Raw genomic sequence first — 19,599 nt, 5'->3', positions numbered from 1 at the left:
ACTCCTCACTTGCGTTTATATGTGTCGTGTCTACTAACATGGTGAGACAAAGGGGTGGATTGTGAGTTGTCATAGCACATTATCTCTGTAGGTCATGTGTCCATAGGGAATGACTAGAGAGGACCAACCTAAAGGAGTATGCCAAGCTACCATGGCAAAACCTACAGTCCAACATCCTTGTAGAGCTACAATTGTGTTGGTAGCTCTACCAAATGGTGGAAGAGTGTCATTGAACAAGAAGTTGGTGGGAGAAGCATTCCACGTTTCTCTTGAAGGAATCATAGATGCACATTTAGTATTAAAAAAGGAGATGTTGAAGACATTTTGTAGGGGAAAGAATACAAAAATAGGCACATGTTTGGATGACATGAAGCAAAAATAGTTTCGCATCTATGTAGAAATGGTCTAGCTTGCTAGCCAAGTCTCACTGCATGGGGTTGTTAAGCTGTCAAGAAGGGAACTCCAGTGGCATGGGGCATAATTATATATAGAAACTTAGATATGATCCTACAAAAGTCTGACAACAAGGGAAAATATTAAAATTGCACAACACCTACACAACTATTTAAAATAGCTAAGAGGCTGATGACAAAACCATCAAGTAACCTAAACTAGGAGAAAGGGGAGTGGTCTAGCAATCTGACAAACCTTGGTAACTCCACTGATGTATTAAAGGTGTTAGTAAGCAGCTTAGGCTGAGCAGACAGGCTTTCCCCCACCCTCGCTATAGAACCACAAACCACCAAGTTAATTATGCCACCCTCCACAACTACAAAAAAAAAAAAGTTTCAATTTTCATGATGTCCTAACAAAGGTGTGGTTACTTACCAAGACGTAGAAGAAATTAGATGCACTTGCCTCAACATGCCTTAACTTGGTGTAGACAGTAGCCCAAATCAAATAGAGAAAGACACCACTCAGCTTTAAGTTGGTGCAGACAATAGATTGAGTTAGATAGAGAAAGACGCCACTTGCCTTAATAGGCCGCCTTAACTTAGTGCAGAGAGTAGAAAAACGCCGATGCCACCATGGAGAAGAGTCCGATAATTCAACAATTGTACTCTGAGAACAAGGTCCTACAAACAAGGTTGAAAAGAAGATGAGAGAAGGCAACATGTAGGCACACAGAACTTAAGTAAAAAGGAAAAACGTAAGGATGATGCATCTACTTGATATTTTGGAGTTAGTTGGGTGTGAATAGGCTTAGCCTAGGTCCAAAGATAAGGCTTCTATCACATCTCTCTCTCTCTCTCTCTCTCTCTCTCTCTCTCTCTCTCTCTCTCTCTCTCCACACACACACACCATGGCTATCCTCCATCCACCATAGTCATGGATTGATCCTTCATCCCTCTCTTTGCACGTTCTCCATCATGGCACCATGAATGCTAACATGGTAGCATAGCCACCTCGTATATGCTTCATATGTGTTTTTTATCGAGATTCCACCATCATCACCATGCTATGCTACGTTTTTGTCCCATATAAAACTATGCATTTTTCTTAAGTCAATGGTGCATTTTGTTTTGAAGTTATGTGTTGCCATGTGTACCTCTCCATGAGACACATGTTGTCCATGTGTACCTCTCCCACGAGACACATGTTGTCCACATAGCCCATAGCCATCTCTCATTATTTCTATAGCATTTAGCCATTAATGCAAGGAAGAAGAGGTCCATCTACATTTCCAACTATGCCTTATAGAAAAATGCAAGCATCTACAACTTACAGAGTAGAAAAATGCAAGCACCTACAACTTATAGAGTAGAAAACATAGCACATCCAGGGGCCAAATTAGTAAAAATGCAGCTCATCTTTAGTGCATTAGGGCGGCTTACTTAGGCAAAGTGCTCAACAAAACTTAGGTCCAAATTAGATTTGATTATTCAGCCCACTATAGAATTTATGCAAAAAACGCGTCATCTATGAGAAAAACACAAGACTCAGGAGTTACCAGGAGAAGGACACTTGGTCCACCTGAAAATTAGAACCCTCCACACCATCTTTTGTATGCATCTTATTAGTATACAATTAGGTTTGCAATGCCTGAAGTTACTCCCTACATTCATTTACAATAATAGGCATCATGTGAAAATGAGACAAAGGGCTTTCTTGAAATATGAAGAAAATCATCAAATTCAAGTCTCCTACAGAGAGAATAGGAAAACCCAAAAACTTAGAGGTTTTTACACTAATGTGAGCTTAGAAAAAGAGATTAGGAGTGCATGTTGATACATGTTAACTCTCATTGTGGACCTCTCTCTAGCGTCGATGCCATCCATTGGCAACCATCACTTCATTTGGCTATTGACATTAAAAATGCTTTATGTGTGCAATCAGTGCTTATCTATGAAATACGTGCCACGAGATTAATTATGGATATTGCATGCTTAGATTAAGTGTTTGTATGCATGGACCTACATTTTAAGTATGGCCAGCCAAGGTGTGAAGGTTAGGGGGCAAGATAAGGGTCAATTTGTATTCTCACCATTCATTCTCTTATGCAACTAATAGAGTGCTCTTCTTCTCTACTCTCTTGCTCTCTTGTGTGCCTTGTCTAATTCAATTAGAGCTACTATATTCTCATTGTGTATGTGTGAGCGTATGTGTGAGAGAGAGAGAGATTGAGTGAGAGGAGGGTCGAGCTTCCTTTGGAGTGCGACGACGGCATTGGAGTGGAGCTTTGGAGTGTGCCTGCGTGGCAACATCGTCTCCTACAAGAATCCAAGTACAAGTATCCACGAGGTGAGTGACACACCTTGCCCATGTAAATGTGAGCTAGGTTATGGAAGGTTAGCTTCTTGATTAAGTTGTTTTATGCTCCCAAGTGCGGTTGGGCAAAGTCCCACGACCTTGGTTAGTTCCTGCACTCTTTCTAGGGTGTAAGGGATTCCCATAAATGGTGCCACTACTGGGGAATAGCCCCACCACATAGCCACAATGCATTTTGAATGCATGTGTGCATATGATTAATTTCTGTTATATCTTTGTTTTATGTTTTTTCAAGAATGGTAGAAATGAATTACTGAAAATCTGTCCATTTTATGGCATTGTTGTTGTAATCTATAATTTCTACATGTTTTTCAAATTTTACACGCTTTTCAATTTCTATATGTGGGAAGCCCTTGCACCATAGAAAGAGTGCAGGAATTAATCAAGTTCATGAGGATTTGCCCAACCGCATTGGGAGCGTAAAACAGCTCAAGCTAGAAGCTAATCTTCCATAACCTAGCTCATAATTTCATGGGCAAGGTGTGTCACTTACCTTGTGAATACTTGTGTGCTGAGATTCTTGTAGGAGATGATGTTGCCACGCAGACACACGCCAACACTGTCGCTCCACTCCAACATTATCGCCACACTCCAAAGGAAGCTCAACCCTCCTCTCACTCAATCTCTCTCTCTCACACATATACTCACACATACACAATTACCATATAATAGCTCTAATTGAATTAGAGCTATTACATGGCAAGACACACGAGAGAGTAAGAGAGTAGAGAAGAAGAGCACAGACACACGAGAGAGTAAGAGAGTAGAGAAGAAGAGCACTCTACTAGCTGCATAAGAGTGAATGGTGAGAATACAAATTGACCCTTGTCTTGGCCTCCTAGTCTTCACACCTTGGCCGGTCATACGTAAAGTATAGGTCCATAACTTTCCAAGGCTACCTAGGCTTGTGCAAACACTTAATCTAAGTATGCAATCTTCATAATTAATCCCGTGGCATGCCTTTCATAGACAAGCGATGATCACACACATAAAATATACAATATTAGCATTTTTAATGTCAATGGCCAAATAAAGTGACGGTCGCCAATGGATGGCATCAATGCTGGAGAGGTGTCCAATGAGGGTTAACATGCCCCCATTTTTTATGCAAATTTCGTCCCCGAAATATGTTGGTGAAGACGAGTCGACTGTTGTAGAAAGTGATGATAGTTGAAGGCCAAGTGTGATACCTGCATGAAAAACAAATCAACCAATAAAGAGTTTTTTGCAATAACAAGATGATGGTTATGCATTTATATTTTTTCTTTTTCTTTTTAATGACTGGTAAACTTCAAGTTATGCTACGAAGAGGAAAGGTAAGGCCAATTTAACTTAGAGGTTAGTAATAAGTATATCTATACCTAAACTAGTCTTAGTCATATGCCTACGATTATGGTTCAGCCTCAAGTTACACAGACTTTAGTGAATAGTGCTAAAGTCAAAAGGGTTTTTTGGGTGTAGTAATTATATTATAAGGGATAAGGCACCAACCCGTGGAGACCAAGGCAATGGTCAAGAGACCTCCGCGCCAAGAGTATCTAAGGACCGCTAGGAATCTCCTAAGACGGCGATGGTTAGTCTCTCTCTTATTAGTTTTTCATGACACAAGGTCTTACCCCATGAGAATCAAGTCATCGGTTTAAGGTACCATCACTAGTAACCCAGAGTCCTACCAAGATCCTATATAGCGATAGTTATCTTCTTGGTCCTTTTTGTGTTTTTTTAATTATTGGTTTTTTCTTCTTTTTTTGAGTTTATTTTTTCATCTACAACTGAGCTAAAGGTCACTAAAATCTGAGTTGGTGTATTTCACATACTCCATCGGCATAATTTAAGGTCAGTCATGGACAAGTAGGAACATTACTAAATCTAAGAAAGAAAATCTTACCTAGTCATAAGGTCTTTGAGTTCTATGAATGCATGTAATGATGTGCAAGAACAGCTTCAAAGTTGAGAGTGAGTTAGGATACACCTCAAACAAGTGGAAAAATCTAGTCCATATTGAGGTTGCACATCCACTACTGCAAGTTGTAAATCTGGATCTGGTCTACACACGACTGCACCTCAATAACCTGTAAATCAAACTCATCTAGTAAGCTCATCATCATCAGATAGCAATAGTTCATAAGCATGCTCTGATTCAATGTCACTAGGTTGATTTTCCTCCTCACTTGGGTTTGCTTCATATATATATATATATATATGTGCCCTCTGTATACTAGGCAATGTTCTGAGTACATCCTTACTATGATATGGCATGGGTACTATAGATAAATGAGCTAAGTAGCTACCGTGAGCTAAACTATCTAAGAAATCACCCACCATGCTCTAGAAGGGACAAGGAGTCAAAAACATTACTATAGTAAATGATGGTGTAAGTCCATAAGTTCTTGCCTTCCTCCCCTTCTCTACAAGTTGTTTTTGTGCAATTCTATCTTGATAGGGTCCTCCCATTGGGTAATGTACACTCATGTGATCATGTCATTGTTGTGATGTCTCTCCTACCATGGACTGTGATAGTCCTATCCCATAGCGCCTAAAATAAGTTCTATAGTGCCAACATAAGTAGGACGTTGCGTACCACATGCGATGCACATAGGTAAATCATGGTGCAAGGGGATGGAACTGTAGGTAGAACAAGTCCACAAAGGTGGCTCCACAACACTCTCCCCTAATGGCGCATAAAAATAGCATGTGGGTTTGGAAAGGAGGAATACTTAGCTGCCCTTAATAGTACCATTCCTAGCAATCCGAGTCCAGGATAGGGTCACTCATGTTGGTCCACAAAAAGTCCATGCCGATGGCTTGTAGAGTCATTATTGCAGATTCGTACTTCATTCTTTTGTCTTGACATGTGCTCTTTCTCATTATCTTTATAAAAAAAAAAGTTAATTGTTAGTCGGATATTTAGTATGTATATAGGTACTATATTGTTATACGCATTGGTGCAAGCTATATTGGCATGTGGTAGCTTTTTCCAATAGGCTCCCTCTTGATATGGACATGAACTTTGTCGGGGAGAAAAACTTTGTTAGGGAGAAAAACTTTGTCCCCCCTTCCTGCTTTTTATCATACCTTGACCTCACGGAAGGTATTGTAGGTTTTTTGTAACCATCCCTTCCAGTTGTGCTCCAATAGTGTTTGTTAGCTAGAAGCACCCTTTGTTACTTGCTATGACATGTCAATTTTCAATTTTAATGGTGGTAAAGGGCTCTCATAATACCGGATGGAGCTTATGGGTTCTTGGAGAAGTGTTGACATTGATGCAAGAACTTGTTGAGTAGCAGGCCTTTGCTCAAGTACTAGGTTCTCTTGAAGTACTTTTGAAAAGGGAGGCTGAGTAGGCATTGAAGAACTTGTAAAGGCCTCATGGAAATTGGAGGCTTTATCAGGGTCTCCTTTTCTTAAGGGGCATGCCATCTTTTGAACAGCTTTTAGAATCCAAATCTTGTGGGATGTTGGCAATGGAGGTATATCAATTAGTTTTCCCTTGTCTACTCTGGCACTCCTCTAGCATTAGGGTTGGCAGAGACTGTTGATTGGCCAATTGATGTGTCTATTATTACTGTTGAGGTTATATACATGTGCATCCTCTTTGGCACCTAAATCCATGTGTTACCCTAGTAGCCTCGAGCTTTAAGAAGAAGAGTTAGAATCCATCAAGAGGTAACTTATGGTTTGGATTGATTTTTGTTGCGCGAGATGGGGCCTCTAAGGTTTTTTTTACTAGTAGTAGGTTGAGAACTAGTGGAGAGGTTTTAGGGACCCACTTAAGCGTAGGTAGTGGCTTTCTATGCTTGTGCCCTAGTGGTAGTTAGTTCGGTAGTATGGAGGTGGATGCGGATGTGGATGTGGAGCTTGAAGATAAAGAACCTTGTGGTGTGAAGTGGATGTCAATGGGGAGGGAACAACATGGGATTGTGTCAATGTTGATGCTTTGTTATTGCAGAATTCAAATGGCTTTCTATGCTTTGTGCCCTAGTGGTAGTTAGTTCGGTAGTATATGGAGGTGGATGCGGACGTGGATGTGGAGCTTGAAGATAAAGAACCTTGTGGTGTGAAGTGGATGTCAATGGGGAGGGAACAACATGGGATTGTGTCAATGTTGATGCTTTGTTATTACATAATTCAAATGGTTATTGCTGGTCTAACGCATTTGATATGGAGGCCATATCCGTGGAGTGTAAAACCATGGCATTAGATTTTTTTGCCATTGTGACACTCCTTGTGGCCCAGTCAATTCTACATTGAGCCGCTATCATCTAGGTCCATCCAAGAACGGCATGTTCTTTTAAAGTTCTTGCGGGCATGACCAAAAAGCTAACAAACCAATAGTTCTAAGCAAACCAAGTACTGTTGGTATTTTTGGCACTTATACCCTCTATTCTCATGTATGACTTTTCAGGTTGAGGTTGCCCAACTGATTCCATGTAGCAAAGCAGAGTAGATTGTGACTAGCACCTGTGTCAAGCATAGCATTATAGAACACTTTACCATAGTAGGGGCTAGGCAACTCAATGGGTTTTTTGAGTGCCGAGATGTCATCCTCCATGTAGCTTGTGTAGTAGGTCTAAGGTTTTCTTCTCAATGTTATTAAAGTTTGGCTCGTATTTTCCTTGCCTCCTCTTGGGCTTGGGTCTTCTTTTGAGTGGCCCTTTCCTTGGTGGCTTTCTTGTGAGAATCACATAAGGATTCTTTGGTAAGAGGTCCATAGTATTTTTTAAACTTACTACCATTAAAGAAACCAATAGTTTCAACTTTGTCAAGAGTCTCAACACGTATAGTACCTTATGGAGTAACTTCACAAACCCTAAATGGTCCCTTTCCAATATATTTAGGCCTTTTCTTTTCACGGCGGACCTTATACATAAGTACAAAGATCTCCTACCTCGATCTCCTTGTCCTTGAGATTTTGGTCAAATCTATTCTTTCTTCGGTCCTTTTCTATGTCAGCATGTTTTGCATTGCAATTTGTCTTTCCTCTGTAAGTTGTTTTAAAACAAATAACCAATCAACCAATTCATTGCCATCAAGCTTTTCACTTACAACTACCCTTAATCTAGGGATTATGAACTCCCAAGGCATTACTGCCTCAAGGCCATACACCATATTAAATGGCATACAACCAATTGCAACTTTGTATGATCTGCCGGGGACGATAGGCCCATAAAGCTACTGTGAGCTTAGACAGCTAGGCAATGTGTTGAGCCTCACTAGTCTTTGTCAATATCAAAAAAGAACCTTGTTGGTGCTCTTTGCTTAAACATTTGCATGTGGGTAATATGGTGTTGACTTACAGTGAGCGATCATGAATATGTTAGTGGGATTTTCGATTACATTGTTGATGAAATGCTTACCTTGATCACTCACTAGATCAAATGGACATCCAAGGTGGGTAATGATGTTCTCATAGAGAAACTTAGCAAGCCATGGCATCCACTTTTCGTGAAGCTCTTGCTTTAGCTCATTTGGTTACATAATCTATGGCAACAATGATGAAGCGTGCTTGTGTGCCACGAGCAGGAGGACTAATAGGGCCAATGAAATCTAAGTCCCATTTTTCAAAAGGTTGGTTGACTCTCTAACAAAATGCAATGGCATCATGTCCTTCTTCTGTGGCTTTTCCCAATGTTAGCCCTTATCACAGCCCTTGATAAATAGTGCACAATCTTTGAAGAGCGTGGGCCACCAACACCATGATTGGAGTATTTATCTTGCTATAATGTTGCCTGTGAAGTGTCCACTAACTACCCCTTGGTGTGCTTGTTCAGTGATGTATAAGCATTCATCCTCCTTGGGACAGCATCTTAATATGTCATCCTTACCTCGTTTATAAAGAGTTTTGGCAATAAGTTGGTAAGGTGCACTCTCTTTTAGAAGCTTTCTTGCTAAATCTTTTCTCGTTTCCTTTCCTTCTGGAAAATCATTAACTGTGTATATGAAAGATGAGATCCTAGTTAGGTGTTCACAAGATTGGAGCATTGTGGCCAAGGCTTGCTTTAGCACATCATAACCTTGTTGACACTCCTTATTCCATATAAATACAATTAATAGCTTGTACAAAAGAACGAGCTATTTCTACATAGGAAAGAATAAACTGACGGTAGTAGCCAACACGGCCCATGAATCTCTGGACTCCCTTGTAGTTTGTTGGTGGGGGTAGACCTTGATTATTCTCTCATTAGTGGAAATCCCATTTTTGGACTCTATATGTCCAAGAATAACTCTGTGTTTCACCCAAAATTGGCATTTATAAGGGTTGAAGGATATGTGATAAATCCTTTCAAAAACTCTTTTTTGACACGCTAAGTGCTCTTTCCAAGATGAATGAATTCACAAATCATTCAAGAAAGCTTTGAGAAACTTTCTTGAGAAGTCCTTAAAAGTAGAATTCATAAGTCTTTAGAACGTGGCTGGTGCGTTGGTTAGACCGAATGGCATAACTTTGTATAAGTATATACACCATGCGCAGTAAGATAAAGGCTCTTTTGGCTTGGTCCTCAGGTGCAATCAAAATTTGCTTATAGTATGAGTATCCATCTAAAAAGCTATAAGCTTCCTTGCCCACAACTCATTCAAGCACATGTTTTGAATATGGCCAGGGGCAGTTATCCTTGTGCATGGCAGCATTCACTTTCTTGAGATTAACACACTCTAAGATTTCCAGTCTTCTTGGGCACAACCACAATGGGTGAGACCCATTCTGAGTGTTCAATCTTGTAGATGAATCCACACTTAATGAGGTTATTGATCTCTTTCTTAACAATGCTTGCATATTTAGGATTTATTGGATAGGGTCACTGTTGGACTGGTTTAGCTTTGGGTACCATGGGAATGGTGTGTTATATAACCTCTATGGGAACTCCCTTCATATCATGGAATGTCCACGTAAAGCAATCCCTATATTCCTTGAGGAGAGCGACAAGTTCAGCCTTCTCAGCCTTGTTTAAGTCCTTGGCTATGTAGACAGGCTTAGGATCTTCTCCTGGTTCAACTAAGTCTACTTCCATAACCTCTACAGGCTTGTCATAGATTCCTCCACTCTCACTTGTGGGGTTATGCTTGGCATTATCAAACCATAACTTGCATTTCCCTATGGTGTATGACTTGTAATGCTTAGGTGTTGGGTGCAAATCAGGCTTATTTTCCTTTTCTTCGTCAACTTCTTTAGCTGTAGCCTTAGCCTCTCGTTCCTTCTATGTAAGTTCACAATTTTGTTTCCTTCTAGAGAGACTTGGTTTTGGATCATCAGAGACATCCACCTTAGCTATATTAATTGGGGGTGGTCTACAATACTTGACCTTTTGTAACTCCTCTCCCCAATCATCTATAAACTTTTGATGTAAGTCAACTGCACCCATGTACTGGAGCCATTGGGAGGTAGTTATTCTTTCTTGCAACCTTTTTACTCAATAGCATTTACGTCTCCACCATCTTCAAAGATGCTCCTTAGCATCTTGACGAATTTTATCCCTTTCTTCAGATTGGGAATCCGTATCAAATTCAGAGCTACTCCTTACAGTTTCTTTGGATGTTATGGGCTTTGTTTTTCTTGTAGTGAGACTGAGGAGTTGGTGTCGCTTTGAGTCTCTATTTCAAACCCCTGACCACTATTGGTACTTGAGCTTGAGGCATGCTATAGTGAACTCAAGTTTATGTTAATTGACTGACTTTTGTCATTAAGGGGTGATTAATCCAGTTCAAGAGGCAAAAAAACTAGAAAATGTGTTTTTGGGGGTCAAAATTGATCATGTAGGAGGTGAAAATTAGTGTTTTTGAGTGTTTTGAGAGCATCTAAATGCATCAAAACACATCATTACATCAATTTCTTAATTAATTGGAGGAATTTTCCTCTCTTTTGTTTAATTTTACATAAAGAGAAGAGATTAGAATTAAGAGTTTAATTAATCTCTAATTATGGATTAATATACACATTAGTTGATGCACATAGCTTAGCAATTTCATGCACTATCCAATGATGTGCTCAATGGAATGAATTAATGTTAGATACTTGTAACGCCACTACGGGCATTACCACAGGAGGGGACGGCCTCTGGCTCACCACCCAGCCACCATAGAGGAAGAATGAGGATTGCCCCTCACCCCCACAGGCTATATAGTGTGTGGCCTGCCGTCCACACTAGCCCGGCCGCCCATGACTCTGCATGGGTGTCCTCTTCCACTGAACCCCGGACATGGCCATCCGGTCTGCTGCCGTCGGTCACACAGGCGTTACAGCCTACGTGACATTACCCCCCCTTAAGAAGAGTTTTCGTCCTCGAAAACAAACTGGGGAAACCTTTTGGAAATTGCACTATGGCGTTCCCAGGTAGCTACCTCCTCATCTCTATCTGTCCATTTAACAAGTACCTCCTGGTACACTTTATGTCGGGTTTGTCTGTCACGATACTGTAGAATCTTTTCAGGTTCATGTGGTATCTTTGGTGGCTCTATCAAGTCCACCAAAATCTCTGGAGAAACTGCGTTCTCTAACCCGTGAACTGATTTCTTCAGTTTACTGACTGGGAAGACAGGACGGACTTGAGAACTCTCCGGTAACTCAAGTTTATATGCTACGTCCCCAATCTTCTTAAGGATTTTAAAAGCACCACAATATCTCGGAGAAAGTTTATCACACTTTCCCGTTTTCATGGTTTTTGACTGCGCAGGAACCTTGAGGAATACAAAGTCACCTTCTACAAAGGTCACCTTTCTACGTCCTTTATCTGCATAAGTTTTAACGCGATCCTGAGCGCTACGAATGCTCTCACGTGCGACTATGAGCATATCATTCATATCTGCAAGGAAATCCTTGACAGATTGAATCTTCTCCTTTTCTAGGCCTACAGCCATCGGAGATCTCGGCTGGAATCCATACATTAACATGAATGGTGTAAATCTAGTCGTCGCGCTGAGTGTTTGGAGCTGTTATAGGCAAACTCCAATAAGGGCAAGTACTCTTCCCAATTAGATTGCTTCTTACTAACATAAGAACGCAACATATCCTCTAGAATTTGGTTAACTCTTTCAATTTGACCAGCAGACTCCGGATGATCTGCCGTACTCATACTCAGAGTAGTATCCAACTTTTTGAAGACTTCCCTCCAAAAATGACTGTTGAACTTTCTATCTCTATCCGACACTATATCTGCGGGCAGGCCATATAGCTTGTAGAGATGTTCAATAAAGAGTTTTGCCAACTTTGGCGTTTTAACAGTTTTCTTCGTGGATAAACTTTGCCATTTTAGTTAACCTGTCCACTACCACCCACACCGAGTCATTCCCTCGACTGGGTAAACCGATAATGAAATCCATGGAACTGCTTTCCCATTTCCCTTGAGGAATCTCCAGCGGATGGAGTAGTCCTCCACCTTAAGACGTTCATGTTTATTGACCTGGCACTTATTGCATTTCAGCACATAAATATGGACATCCTTAAACAAACTAGGCTAATAAAACTGTCTTTTTACTAGTGCATAGGTCTTCTGAATCCCAGGATGACCCGCATTTGGACTATCATGACTTTCTTTAAGAATGTGGGCCTGAAAGTCACCAATATTTGGTACACATACTCTACCCTTGTAGAGTAAGTACCCGTCGTCAATGGAGTAATTAGCATATTCCTCCCCCCGACGAAGTTTATCACTCCCCTTTGAAGCCGTGCCAGTCAAAGGTGATGAAGGGCCTACGTCAGAGCTCTTCGGCTCCAAACTATACCCAGAAGACACGGCTAGTCTCTCCACTCTCGCTTCCCTTCTCGTTGCACCTTTGGCCAGTCTCTCCGGACTAGCAATACGTGCCAACGAGGGAGGTGGTCACGTCTGTGAAGAAGTGCGTACGCGTACAGCGCGCCAGACCTCTGTAAAAGATGGATCATGCTCACATAAACCACGTAGTGACTCCAAGAAATCATTCTTGAAGACTGTGAGACTAAGTTTATTAATCTGTGGCATGCGACTAAGTGCATCTGCCACCACGTTATACTTACCTTTCTGGTAACGTATCTGAAGGTCAAACTCCTGTAGAATCTCCGCCCACCGAGCTTTTCTTCCCTTTAGTTCATTTTGACTTGAAAGACATTTCAGAATTTCATGGTTCGTCCGGACCTCAAAAGTAGCACCATATAAATAGTGTCTCCACTTTTTCAGTGCATGAACTATCGCTAGTAACTCTCGCTCGTAAGCCAAGTAGTTACGCTGCGCACGATTTAACTTTTTACTCTCAAATGCAATTGGGCGTCCCCTTTGCATAAGTACGGCCCCAATGGCCTCATTACTAGCATCTGTTTCCAAAACAAATGGCTCATTTGGATCGACAATAGTCAGAACAGGTGCAGCTGCTACGGTCACCTTGAACTTATCAAAGCTCTTCTGTTGGGCTTCCCCCCAACTAATGTTTTTAGTTTTTGACCGTAACTGGTCAGTCAACGGGACTGCGATCTTCGCGTAGTCACATACTGTCGGTAGAACCCTGACATGCCAAGAAAAATCTGCAATTCCTCGAGATTCTTCGGTGCTGGCCATTTAAGAATAGCCTCTACTTTTTTTGGCTCTATCCGCGTACCATCGGCGGATATAATATGGCCAAGGTAGTGAATTTCTGTTTCAAAAAATTCACATTTTCTCTTCTTTGCAAATAGTTTGTGCTCTCGCAAACAACAACTCGAACACTAGACGCAAATGCTCTATGTGTTCTTTCTGTGTCTTACTGTACAACACAAGAATATCATCTAGAAAAACTACTATGAATTTTCCCAGATATGGACGTAAAATACTGTCAGTGTCATAAACGTCGCTGGAGCATTGGTTAGTCCAAATGGCATAACCAAAAACTCAAAATGCCTGAAACGGGTCCTAAATGCTGTCTTCGCAACATCTTCTTGTTTAATTCTAACCTGATGATATCCTCATCTCAGGTCTATTTTTGTAAAGTATCTTGGTCCATAGAGTTGATCAAACAACTCATCCATGCGTGGCATTGGATACTTGTTCTTAATCGTTATCTGATTAAGAGGCCTATAGTCTATGCACATCTGCATAGATCCGTCTTTCTTCTTTACCAGAAGAATAGGCGATGCCCTCAGACTTGAACTAGGCCGAATAAAGCCTTTGTTCAAATATTCCGTCAATTGTTTTTCCACCTCCTGTGCCTCGGAGTGGCTTAATCTATAAGCAGGTTTGCTTATAGGTTTTGATCCTTGCATAACTTCGATGCCATGGTTTACTTCTCTAGATGATGGTAAACCATCTGGTAAATCATCAGGAAAAACATCCTGAAATTCCTCTAATAAATTCATTAAAGTATATACGTACTTTTTCTTTAATGTCTCATTCACCTTGGATTTTTTCTTGTTTGAATTACATGCATGCCAAACAGGGTTTTCAAACAGTGGGTCTCGTCCAAGGCTATTTTGTTTTTCTTGTTTGTCTACACAAACATCATTTACAGTTTCATCTACGGAAACAGAATTCAAAAGAGGGTAACAAGCATATACCTCTGCTATTTGGTCTCTGCGAACCGCTGTACACAGCTCCATGGAGGAAATAAGTGGTGTGGCAGGGACAGTACGGTCGCCCTGCAGGGTAATGACTCTACCTCCGTGCTCAAAACATAGCGTATTATGTAAGTAATTCCGAGCTAGACTAGGGCCCAAGCTGAAAAGATGCAGGGGGGAAGAGAGCTTGAGCTCTTGCAAGCACACACACACACTCACAAAACCCTAATAGAGAACACACAAGGTGAGAGGTTGAAAATCTTCTTCTTCTTCACTCAACACTCAACACACCATATACAAGAATAAAAGTACACACCATATGAAAGGTACTCAACCAAATACATACACGGGTTCTCTATAGTGTGAACCCGACTAAATGAGCTGGCGCTATAACTATGCCAGTCTCTAGAATGGCTGTCACACAGCCTGTCATCCCACTGGCCGCATATCACCCAAGATCTCACCAACCATGCCAGTGGTGTAGGTGTGGGGCCTATCCCCCAGTCAGTGTCCACTGCCTCACTAGATGAGCTCGATATCTCAACACTCCCCCTCGAGCTCAACTCCATCTCATGTACACCAAGCGAAGCCCTGAATCTGCGGAGCTTCTCTGTACCCAATGCTTTGGTGAAGATGTTAGCTACCTGATCCTCTGTGCTCACATAAACAAGGTCAAGATCTTCTGCCAAGACCTTCTCTCTGACGAAGTGGTAGTGGACCTCTATGTGCTTTGTACGAGCATGAAAGACTGGGTTCCTGGCCAACTGTATACTGCTAATGTTGTCACAGAAAAGGACAACTTGTCTATCCACTAATAGATCCAAATCTGTAAGTAGCTTTCTCAACCAAGCTACCTCACATGCTGCCATAGCAGCTCCTCTGTACTCGGCCTCTGTACTGGATAGAGCAACCGTAGGTTGCTTCTTGCTGCTCCAAGTCACAGCAGCACTCCCCAAAGAAAACATGAATCCACTGGTAGATTTTCTATCTGAGATACTACTAGCTCAATCAGCATCTGTGTACCCATGTACACATATCTCTGTCCTAGTCTCATAGAATAGTCCACAATGCAAAGTAGACCACATACCTCAGTATGCGTCTCACTGCATCCAAATGCGGTTTCTGTGGAACCTGCATAAACTGACTCACCAACCCAACAGCATAGCTCAAATCTGGTCTGGTGATCGTCATGTAGATCAAACTTCCTACTATGCGCCTATACATAGTAGGATCCTCCAAGATCTCCCCTGAATCTGCACTCAACTTGCCATTCTGATCCAATGGCACAGAAATAGGTTTATAGCCTGTGATACCATACTTGGACAATATGTCCAAGCCATACTGTCTCTGCAGTAATCCAATACCATGTGGTGACCTAATCACCTCAATGCCCAAGAAATATCTGAGCTCCCCCAGATCCTTCATCTCGAACTTCTGTCTAAGCAAGATCTTTACATCAAAGATCTCTGCATCATGGTCCCCCGTAATGATCAAGTCATCTATATAGATGACAACAAGCACAACTCCTCTATCACCATGTCTCACATACAGCGAGAAATCTGCATTGGCTACATGAAAGCCAATAGTGACAAGATATTCAGAAATCTTGTTAGACCATGCTCTTGGTGCTTGCTTTAAGCCATACAAGGCTTTCTTCAACCTGCAAACATGCTCGGGGTGACCCACATCCTCATAACCAGGTGGCTGCAACATATACACCTCTTCTTGCAAATCCCCATGTAAGAATGCATTCTTTACATCCATCTGATGTAAAGACCATTGCTTTGACGCAGCCACTGCTATCACAACTCTCACCGTTGCCATCTTGGCAACTGGGCTGAAAGTTTCCTCATAATCAATCCCATATATCTGTGCATATCCTTTGGCTACCAATCTAGCCTTGTACCTGTTTATGCTTCCATCACTGTTATGTTTAACTTTGTACACCCACTTGCATCCAATGGCTTTCTTGCCTTCACGCAATTGCACTAAATCCCAGGTTTCATTTCCATATAGTGCATCCATCTCCTCATCCATAGCTTTCTCCCAACACACATTTCCAACAGCCTCATCAATGCATGTGGGCTCTACAACCTGCACAACCTTTGCCATATATGCATAGTGATGTGCCACATAACCATCATATGTAAATCTCTGCACAGGGTTCTTCACTCTCCCTGATCTTCGTAGCTTTTCATTCATGGCTTCCATAGCCTTCTTTACACCAGGTGTTCTCATAGTTGGGATCCCAAGCTCCTCATCAAGGCTCATATCTGAGCCACTAGTAGACTCTCCATCAACATGAGAATGCCCTGCAGAAATGTCAGGCATACCAAGGGGCTCAACCACTTTCTCTTTTCCTTTACATGATGTACTAATCACATTTGCAGGACTGGTATTATGACGCAGCGTGCCACTCCATGGTCTATCAATAGACCCACTAGATGAGGACTCTCCTAGTCCACTCAAAGACTGTGATTGCTGACCTGCATTCTGTGCAACCACACTTCCACTCACATCAGTCCCAATAGCTTCTTTTTCAGCAGTATACCAGCTGCTCATCTCATCAAAGACAACATCCCTGCTTACCCTCAACTCACGTGTAGCAGGGTTATAACATCTGTATCCCTTTTGCTCAAGGGAATATCCAATAAACACACATTTTTCAGCTTTTGGATCCAGCTTAGTTCTCAGCTCATCTGGCACATGCACATATGCATCCAAAGACTTTCAGATGAGACAAATCTAGTTTTCTGCCAGTAAACCTCTGCTCTGGAGTTACATTATGTATGGCTGCAGTTGGAGTCCTGTTCATGATGTATACTGCTGTAGAAACAGCCTCAGCCCAATAGCTATGCGGCATATTTTTCTCTTCCATCAATGCTCGCGCAATCTCAGCAATGTGCCTGTTTTTCCGCTCAGCAACTCCATTTTGCTGCGGAGTGTATCTGCATCTAAACCATCTCCGAATACCATTCTTCTTCAAGAATTCAGAGAACTCATTGGAGAAGTACTCTCCCCCTCCATCTGACCTTAGGCACTTTACATATTTCCGTGTTTGCTTTTAAACCAAAACTCTGAAATTCTGAAAGTGAGTGAACACCTCACTCTTCTCCTTTATGAAATATACCCACACTTTCCTCGTGTGGTCATTAATGAAAGTCACATAATACCTGCAGCCTCCTATAGATATGGTCTTCGTAGGACCCCATACATCTGAATGCACAATATCTAGTGCATTTCTGCTCACATATCTGTTACGTGGAAACACATGCTTTGTTTGCTTCCCAAATTGGCATGCTTCACATATTTTTTGCATACCTTCCACTTTAAATTTTGGCAGCCCTGTCACAATTCCTTTTGTCTGCATAGACTTCAATCTCTGCACATTTACATGTCCAATCCTTTTATGCCAAATGTCTGTGTCTGCAACAATTTCTGAACCATTTGCAAACATCGCAGCACTCATTTCAGGCATGTCTACATTCAATGTAAACATTCTGCCCACTCTGTTGCCTTTTGCAACCAACCTGCACTTGTCTTTAAAATCTTCAACATAACATCCATCTGGGTTAAACTGAACCTGCAAACCCTGCTCAATCATCTGGCCAACTGAAACCAGATTCTTTGTTATGTTCGGAACGTGAAGTACATCTGCAAGGTACTTCACTTTGCCATCCTGCATAGACAATGGCACATCTCCAACATGGGCAATTGGATGAGCAGTGTCATCCCCTGTTTCCACAAAACCTGGTCTTTCCGGGTTTTTCATCTCCTTGAACCACTTCCCATGACTCGTCATGTGGTTTGAAGCGCCTGAATCCACATACCATACATTATCTTTTTGTGCTGCATGAACATTTTCAGACATGGCATTCACGACATGCTGCATAACAAACAACCTTTCATTATCCTCATTATTTCTGCTTGAGGATGCATAGTTGTTTTGCTGCACTTTCCCATTTTGCATGTCAGCCTGCTTCTTATAGCATTCTGTCTGCACATGTCCAGGCTTACCACAATAATAGCATTCACGTGCATCATTATATTGCCATTGCCAATTTCCACGGCCTCTTTGACTCCCCCTGCCTCTGAATTTGCCTCTTCCACCTGCGTGTTGTTGTTGTTGTTGATTCTGGGACTGTTGTTGTTGTTGTTGCTGTTGGCCATAATTCTGATTACCTGTTCGGCCACCTCCTTGACCGCGTCCACGGCCTCCTCTACCTCGTCCTCTTCCTGAACTCGTGTAGAAGGCTTGTTGCTCTGAACCGTTTTTGCTTTGTGAAGACTGTTGGTCTTCACCCAAACTCTTCTCTTCGATAATTAGCATAGACACCAAATCTGTAAAGTTGGGAATGTTTTCCCGAGTTTGAATAGACGTCTTGAACGCCTTGTATTGTGGCCCGAGACCACGTAGACAGACCTCCACCTTATCATCATCATCTACTGACACACCAATAGATGCAAGGGATTCCACAATACCCTTTATCTTCAACGCATAGTCATTCACAGACATGCTCTTTTTCTCCACAGTATGAAGTTCATTCTTCAACTGTATCTTACGTGCCTTGGTGGTTCGAGTAGGGCCGAGGGTAGTGAGAAGAGGAGGTCAGGCCTTAAAAGAAAAGGGTTCCGCAGTGATAAGCAAGGGGATAGGATGGACCAGGAAGGACAGGGTGGTCATTGGTCTAAAAAATCGCGACCATCCAAGAAGAAAAGAGATAGCAAAGTCCAAAAGAAAGAGCAGTATATTAAAGCGCGAAAGGAAAATCGCTGCTTTAATTACAACGAGGTAGGGCACACGAAGGCTGTGTCCAAAGCCTAAAGCCAGCACAAGTGGCAACGAGCCCAAAAGAGATGGTAAATCCTCTAGGCAGTTGCATACAGTGCAGAGACTCCCTCTCAGTTCCGCAGAGTTCAGAGAGGTGATAGTGTGTCATTGCGAGATGAGCATCATGCTTGTTCAGTGACCCCAGCGATGTGGCAGCCTACTGTAGGTCTGCATGACATGGTGCATGTATGGCACCATAGGTGGCCGTAGAGTCACAGTTTTTATTGATGATGGAGCTAGCCACAACTTCTTGAACTACTCGTTAGTTAAGAAGTTGGGGTTGACTGAGACCCGGAGCGATCATGAGTATACTGTTGGCCTAGCCAACAGGTATGACAAAACGATATGGAATACCGTAGTATTGGGGGTCCCATTATCTATGCAAGACTACGAGGCTTCGCTTGACTTTTAGGTCATGCACTTAGCCAGAGTAGACGTTTATCTAGGCAGGGAGTGACTGTATGGCTTGGGCCCTAGTCTAGCTCGGAATTACCTACATAATATG

Source organism: Cibotium barometz, chromosome 56 (genome assembly GCF_041138505.1).
Source record: "Cibotium barometz isolate CiBa-2024 chromosome 56, ASM4113850v1, whole genome shotgun sequence".
NCBI lineage: Eukaryota > Viridiplantae > Streptophyta > Polypodiopsida > Cyatheales > Cibotiaceae > Cibotium > Cibotium barometz.
This window is presented reverse-complemented; position numbering follows the sequence as displayed.